Source organism: Aplysia californica, unplaced genomic scaffold, assembly GCF_000002075.1.
Source record: "Aplysia californica isolate F4 #8 unplaced genomic scaffold, AplCal3.0 scaffold00396, whole genome shotgun sequence".
In the NCBI taxonomy this organism is placed as follows: domain Eukaryota; kingdom Metazoa; phylum Mollusca; class Gastropoda; order Aplysiida; family Aplysiidae; genus Aplysia; species Aplysia californica.
In genome coordinates this window covers 186,797-195,005 of record NW_004797666.1, presented here as the reverse complement: position 1 = coordinate 195,005, position 8,209 = coordinate 186,797, and the positions used below count along the sequence as shown (strand labels likewise).

The following is an 8,209-nucleotide window of genomic DNA, read 5'->3' as shown; positions in this document are numbered from 1 at the left end:
GTGTGTGTGTGTGTGTGAGAGAGAGAGTGAGAGAGCACAACGCTGGTGGAGTGATGAAAGTGATTTTTTCGAAAATCGTTTTTTTGCCTCGATGTCTTCTCCCAGTCCTTCTTCATATTGTGTCAAAAGCAGTAGGTTCAACTATAAAGAGAAAGTATGTAAAATAATTACTAAAAAAACTTCGTATGTTTGCCCCCATGATATCCTGGCGTGATGAAACCTCATAACCCTCATCTGGTGCGCCGATCTGCTTTTGCGTGGTTTCATCACTCCCGTTTGAGAGAGTGGGGTGCTTATACGAGGTTCTGGATAAGCTTTCTTTATGAATTGACTTAATGGAAGCCCTCGTAATTGATATTTTCTGGCGCATTTAACATACCTGACTTAATAAAGAAATGTTTCATTCATTCATTCATTCATTCATTCATTCATTCATTCATTCATTCATTCATTCATTCATTCATTCATTCATTCATTCATTCATCCATTTTATTTTAGTCAGTTCAGAAATTCCAATGTGGTCGTAAGTAAAGGAATTACATTATGTAAATCCGTTTGAAATCCTTTTATAGGGATGACTAACCTTGAAAAGGCATGTGACAATAGTTCTTACTAAGAATAAGTGACAAGTCTATGCACTCTCTAGATGTCACCTGGCCATTTTGTTTATCAAAGAGATGGTAAGGTTTCTCCCCTTTTCAGACTATGAATCCGCTGATTAGTCAAATCCTCCAGTTGTTGTTAAGACCGAATAGTACTGAACTTATCCATGTTCTTCTTGACCCTGAAGTCTATAGAGGACATTGTGACAAATGTGTGCCTCAACAATACAAAAGTGATATAGAAATTTACGTACCAGTTTTTGAATATTTCCCCTCCCCCTACTGTGCTCGCATCACCTAGATTTTTACACCATCCAAGGGCTGGTTTTGGAAACCACTAAGCAGACCCCGTTCCATGAATTGACTCCAGCTACCATGTCGCAGTCCTTTCCAGGGATGTGCCTTATATGTGGAGGCAAGGAAGTATCAGCATCATCCCAGACTGAGTCTGCACCAACACCAGTGTCGCCCCAAACCATACTGACATTTCCCCAGGCAGCTGTAAGTCAGCTTCTGAATTATTATCTGCGGAGTCACAACAACACGATCTGCAAACCACATTCCTAGGTCCCTCTCACCTTCAGGCACCTTAGCCACTTTTCCTGGTTCCTGATCCAGAAACACAGCTCATTTGGTGTGCCACAGAGGAAAAGAAAGGGTTTTTCAGGGGTGGCAACAGATAAGCGAAGGCCATCCGTGGATATGGTCAGGAATACCATATATATTATAATGATTCAATGAAAAGCCCAGCTACGTCACTGAAACCAAGCTGTGATTGAAAAAGCTAAACTGTGAATTGTAAAGGGCTCTTGAGGAAGACACAACATTCTAATTTTTATTAAGTGGTCCCTCTCATGGGATGAAAACAATGTCCCTTTATTGGACTAGTGGACATAGACAAACCTCAGAGGAGGTATTCAGAAACTAACCAGACAGGGCATACCTTCAAATATACATTTAAAAAGGTGATCGTAATATGCCAGTGTGTAAAACGATGTTCCTGCATTCAGCTGGGTTGAGTGAATGATTTGTAAGAAACATTTAGAACCAATTATCAAAGTAACTCAGATATCTACAAAATGTATGCACAATTTTGCCAAGACCACGGGAGGCAGCCTGTCAATAGACCCCCCCCCCCCTTCTATGAAACAATCTGGCAGAATAGCCTGTCTCTGTTCATGCCAAAGAAAGATATGTGCGACCTTTGCATTATCCGTAAAGTTGGCAACGTGTTGGGGATTTTTGGAATGCTCACATTCTAGGAAAGGGGCAGCGCGCAAGGAAAGGGAACGAGACAAATCTGAAGCCATCAAATATCTCGCCAGTGATGAACCTTAAACGGCGCATGTTTTCTATGGATCTTCAGTGTGTGCTCCTTACACCCAAACTGGATGCATCAGCCCAAAGTTACAAAACAAAGCATGTCGTTCATAACTTTACACTATTTGAAGCTGCAACACTTCAGACTACTTGTTACGAGTGGCATGAAGCAGATGGGGGACTTAGCATATAAGTTTGCTTTATGTCTACTAGATTTTTTAAGGAAAAGCTGTACTTCCAGAAAACCATCATCGACAGCTACTGCGGTGGTTACTAGTAATACAGAAATGCCACACTAGCCAATGTTTCTATCAGCTTGTTTGCAATAACACATGGTAGCACAACTGAACAGAAATGGTTGATCAAAGGACACACAAAATGTAAGTTGACTGTGCACTCAACTATTGAAAGATCAGTTCGAACAGCACGTATCAATGTCCCCAATTAGTTCTTTGAAGTACACCCCAGGCATGAACATCCAGTTCAAGCTGCACTTCAGTGAAAAATGGGCTGACGTTCCGAAGGCAGATCACGGAAACATAAAGTCCATCCTGCTACAACACTGAACACAAAACATCTTAAAATCCAGCACTCCCAAGTAGCCTACAATCACCTGCAGGAGCTTGAATCTGTTATTTCCAATATACGTCATCTCTTTATGACAATTTACCCCGTTAACATTTATAGCTATTCATTATGGGTATTTTTCAGTCCCTGATATCGCACTGATCTGATCTTTTTGGGGTTTTTTTTGGTCCGCACGTACGTTATGTATTTTCATAATTTCCTCCATTAGTATTCATGACCTTTTGTTTTGATTGACATCCTCCCTTCGTTTTTCGAAGCATTTTGTTGTGTGCGTTTGTTTTTGTGTGTGTGTGTGTGTGTGTGTGTGTGTGTGTGTGTGTGTGTGTGTGTGTGCGTGCGTGCGTGCGTGCGTGTGTGTGTGTATTACATTTTTTTCTTAATAAATTTGGTAAAACTTTGAAAAACATGTCTATATTTTGATCTAGATCGATTTCTTACCATTGTCAAAACCATCTGCAGTGCAACCAGAGACCATATTGCAGAGATATAATTCATTTGTCCTTTTTTTGTTAAATGGAAGTAAATTATATTGAAATTGAAACAGATTACACAAATCGCTGATCCGTTTGAGGATTCCAACCCAAATCCTGCAGGTAACACACTTTTATTTGACTTCAGTTGGCCGGGATTCTAACTCTAAACTAATTGGTCTTGAAAAGACAGCTTTATCCCTTTGTGGCATTCCAAACTACAGACGCATACTTCAACCAAATGAGGTGTGAGGAAACTCGCAACCCTCAAACTCTGTCCTGATGAAACCTCGCAACCCTCCCGCTGGCTGACTTAGTGACTACGAGGTTTCATCACGACAAAAATGTTGTAATGAAACCTCGCATCCCACAGCATAACCATTTAAACCGTAGAAAAGTGATTGTTTTGCACTAACCACGTTTCTAAGGTGTTTTCATTTACCTGTACCAAGTTTGGTTCATATCGATAATTTTGTTCACGAGTAAATCAGTTTTTTGTCTCTCCGGTAAAATTTTCCTTTCTGGGGTTACGAGGTTTCATCACTCCACCAGCGACAAGGAGGGGTGGGGTTGATGGATTAACTTACTTTTATGTGTGCGCCACAGGTGGGTCCCCCCACTCCCCCAGCTCCTCCTTTTACACCTCTTCTTTCTCTTTTTTTCAGACATTTTCTGTCTGTCTGTCTGTCTGTCTGTCTGTCTGTCTCTCTCTCTGTCTCTTTCTTTCTACTCTGTTACTACAACCTAACAGATCTGCGCATAATATTATGGTTCTGAAGATGGAATGGGCTTTTTTTTTTCACTACGTGAACATTCATTCAATACTGGGTGTTGGTCCACTACTATAGCAGTAATGTTTCGGACCGTAAGTTCCGACAGACTGGCTGACAATGCTCAACTCAACCCGACAGATCAAAGGTCCCGCCTCTTAAATAACAATAGCTTTGGTAGGGAAGTTAACCTTTACCTACAATTTCACCCAGCACTACTTTCAAGAAGTCACGTTTTTTGTTTGGGTTTTTCTTTCTTTTTTTGGGGGGGGGGGGGGGGGGGTTCAATCCACAACGTAACGTCCCGTTTCTCTTTTTCTCAGCTTTAACTTTAACAGGCCTCCACACAATAGAGAAAGAAATATGACTTTACTCTTCAGAATCTTTTCAGAGCGGAACGATAGCAGAAGAATTTGATTCAGTAAAGTTAAAGCTTCCTTAATTTGTAGAGCTGGCGGACGAGCCATAGTGTTACCCCCGCCCGCCCCCTTCACCATGGAGAAACGAGCCATGCTCATTGGGGCTGAAGAAAAATACGACCACTGAGAAATAGCAGTAGAAGTAAAAGAAGTCTTATCTTTGCGAATTACTTTATTTAAAAAATCGTCGTGTAGCAGGACTTTGGATGCGGGGGTAGTGGGGAGGGGATGTGGGCCATAACTTACTCATTTTTCATTGGTTTTTTTTTTTTTTTTCACTTTTTGGGGTGGGCATTACTATTGTACGGTGAGACATTACTATTGTACGGTGAGAGTAACGTTTACAAAAGGATAATTTCGCTATGGTTGAGAACTTGCTGAAGTTTGATCTGGTGACCTGACAGCACCTCCTTTTCCTCATTATTTAATATCCATTGTGTCTTTACCTCTGTGTTATTCTGTCCCCGTCGTTTTATGCCAGAAAAATTATGAAATTATTCAAAATGAGCCCAGAAATGTGAAATGATGCGATTCTGTTAATTTTTAACAAAGAATGGTAAGGGCAAATAATCAGAAATTCTGCAAAAACTAATCAAACTTCGCTAGATTATACGGGGCGCATAAAACCACGGGGACAGGTTATTGTGCAATGGTTTGGATCTTCGCGGTTGTAGTGTAGTGTAGTCATGTGATTCGCTGTCACACGAAGAAGACCCGAGTTCGATTCTCGATCGGTGAAAATTCTTACCGAGCGACTTTGTCCTTGTGCATGGACGATGTATTTCTCTCAGCCCAGCCTGGGTTGGCCCTGTCAAAGACCGCCTCCTTAATGGTCGAAATTGGGTCGATATGGGTGTAAAATTGTTTGTTTGTTTGTTTTAGTAGAGGTTTTACGGCGCTCGCAACTGCAAAAGGTCATATGAGCGCCAGAAGATTAGAGGTGTTACAAGAGAGTAACAAACATAAAAAAGAAGGAGGGGAGATAAGGACGATAGATGTTCCATAGAGGGAAGAAGAAGCAAACCACACCAGAGCACCCGCCAACCACCCACTGGGTGTAAGAAACATCTACTGTTTTAGTACTTATAGTAAAGTAATGTTTTAGAGCCTTGCAGCGCAATAAGGGTCATAAAAGTGCCGAAGATTAGAGGTGTTACAAAAGAGCAACAAACACAAAGAAGGAGGGGAGATAAAGACGATATAATGTTTGATAGTGATAGGAAAGAAGAAGCAAACCACACCAGAGCACCCGCCAACATCTACTGTACACTGAAAAATGTGTCTTTGCACGCAACAGATGTCAGCTCGATTCTCACCTGGTGTTTAATTTATTAAATTAATATCACACAATCAATGTTTCTTTACCTCTCATAGTGATGTAATTGTAATGTACTCCATAACAATGAAACCCCCCCCCCCCCCCCAACAACAACAAAAAAACTAAACCCCAACGAAACAAACAAGCACCCCCCGCCCCCCAAACAAACAACCCCAAAACACAATGACTTAGTTATTATGGTATATCTCATCCCCCACCCCTACACAGCCATTCATGTATTCACCAACATAAACTTCTAGCTCGACCATACTGTCTGGTAAATTCGAAATAAAGTTTAAGCTTAAAGTCTTGAAAATTTTCAAATAAATTCCCTTTTCCCCGCTGATTATTTGCATAGTCCTATAATATGATATTCTGTAATAATTTTAGTTAATAATATGGATGTATTTCTATAATACTAGCTGTCGAAGGCATAGGGCATACTGCAGAGCATAGATATTATGCGCTATATAATGCAATTACATGTGCTATTCTTCCTCTTCTTCTTCCTATTATTATTATTCCAATCCACTGTGATACTCAGAGTGGCATTCAGTTAGGCACTTAAAGACGTTAGCATTTAAAGACGTTACCAATTTCCAACAAAGATGTAGTTCAGTAACTCAGTCACAGTCCTCCCCCCCCCAAGATTTATGCTATTACGAGTACATGTACTACACACGTTGTCCCAGTCATTCAACAGTGTAGAATGTCAACAACAACACAAAAACAGAAGAAGAAAGCCAGGTATGTTGTACAGGTGGATGAGGCGCATCGACTGCTCTCATCCGTCTTCTCAAATTACTATTAGTGGTCTTGACCAAAGTGAACTTTTTGTATTACACTAATATCCTGTCTGAATAAAATGTGGCACGACACAGTGGAATGCAGGCTCTCGTCAATTTTTGGGCATGTTGAGTTTTTGGTTTCAGAGGTAAACTTAGTGAGGAAATGGCAGCCAAAGATTAGTTATATCCTTAGCTTGAGAATTCGTGGAAACTGAACATTTACATTTTTTGTGCCTTATTTTTTAGTCAAATCCACACAGAAATGTGTTGTTTAATGCGCATGAAAGGTGTTGAGCTAAAAATAAAAAATTCGATAAAAGTTAAGAAACCTGCAGAAAAATGCTTGCTTGTTTCATTTTGATTATTTTAACGAGCGCCACGCTGCCTCACAAATAGTTCTTTGCTTCTATTGAAAACCTCTTATTTCAACATATTTAGACAGTGATGAATGAAGGTAATGATGTAAAGTTTTCCCAAACAATGAGGGCAAAAAACCCACAAATTCAGACAAAATAAAGCGAACAATGCATGTTTATTATCACAAATCAGCAAACAACAAGTACATTTAAATATTGTACAGCCCATCTTGGAACACATGAACTTAAATACTTCTTTGTTCAGTGAAGCATACATGATAACATTACACATGTACACACGCATAAATGCTAGTTGACGAACAATGCAACTGCACTAAGTTTGACAAAGGGAACAACAGAACATCTGTTTTTGAGAATGTCTGTAGATGATAGATAATATTATATTATCTATGTGTACAATTTTGAGAGTATTCATGACTGTCTGTCGATACCTGAAATGAAATGGTATGAGTTTAACGCCCCTATCAACAGTATTAGGTTATTTAAGAGGCGGGACCTCCTAGTTTAACGTCCGTCTCCGATTGGACCGAGCCAAGTGGGAAGTTCGTGTAAAGTGTCTTTCCCAAGGACACGACGTCGGACTGTCTAAGCCTGACTGCACTTAGATAAATACAAACAGGCTAGTATCTAACCTTTATTACTTCTCATTTTCTTGTTATTTTTCCAAACTGAGGCCGGAGCCATGATTTTCCAGACAAGCTGGAAATATACCGAACGACCCGAGCTGATCAGACATGAGGAAAACACCTACATAATAAAGCTGACCGGAAAAGGAGCTGGACGGATACGGAACCCACAAATGATCGACGAGATAACAACGAGGTACGGACTGAAAGAGGAACACGTGGTGAGCATATACCGAAACCCAACATCCTTCAACATATACCTAACACTTGTAGACACAGTACCAGAAACACTGCTCCACGATACACACTTTCAAATCGACTCATACACACACGCATACATTCAAAAACTAACCAGAGAGAAGAAAAAATTGTACCTGTCATGGGTGCCCCCATCTTTTCCACCAGATGTGGTGGAGGATATACTCTACACATTCCTCGAAAAAGAGAAACCGATCAAAATCATACCACAAAGAAACAACCACAACGCAGACAGACACCTAATACTAGCAGAATTCCAAGAAGACGACATTCCACACTATGTACAAGTAACATTAGACAACACCGAAAAAACCCCAGATTTAATCGACATACAAGTAACACTACCAAACCGTCCAGTGGCCTGTCACTCCTGTGGAGTGCCCGGTCACTGGGCAAGTAACTGCCCGAGAGTAACGGGCAGATACCCACAACCACCACCAACAACATCCACAAACACGACACAAAATTCCAAATTGATTCTTACACACGAGCAAGTATACAAAAACTAACAAGAGGGGAAAAAAAATGTATTTATCTTGGGTTCCCCCTTCATTTCCACCCGACGTGGTAGACGCCATTCTGCATACATTCCTGGACAAAAAAATGAAAATTGGCTCAACTCTCCCTCACTTCCCTTATTGCAAGTAGATTTCTCCAGCAGTGGACGACGGTG

The 8,209-nt window shown here is 40.6% G+C and overlaps 1 protein-coding gene across 1 annotated transcript in view; it reads right to left on the bottom strand.

Moving 5' to 3' along the window:
* The window catches only part of LOC101863919 (probable ATP-dependent RNA helicase DHX35), a 44,712-nt gene that overhangs the window by 27,927 nt on the left and 8,576 nt on the right, over positions 1-8,209 (bottom strand). The gene's annotated exons all lie outside the window — the stretch shown is intronic.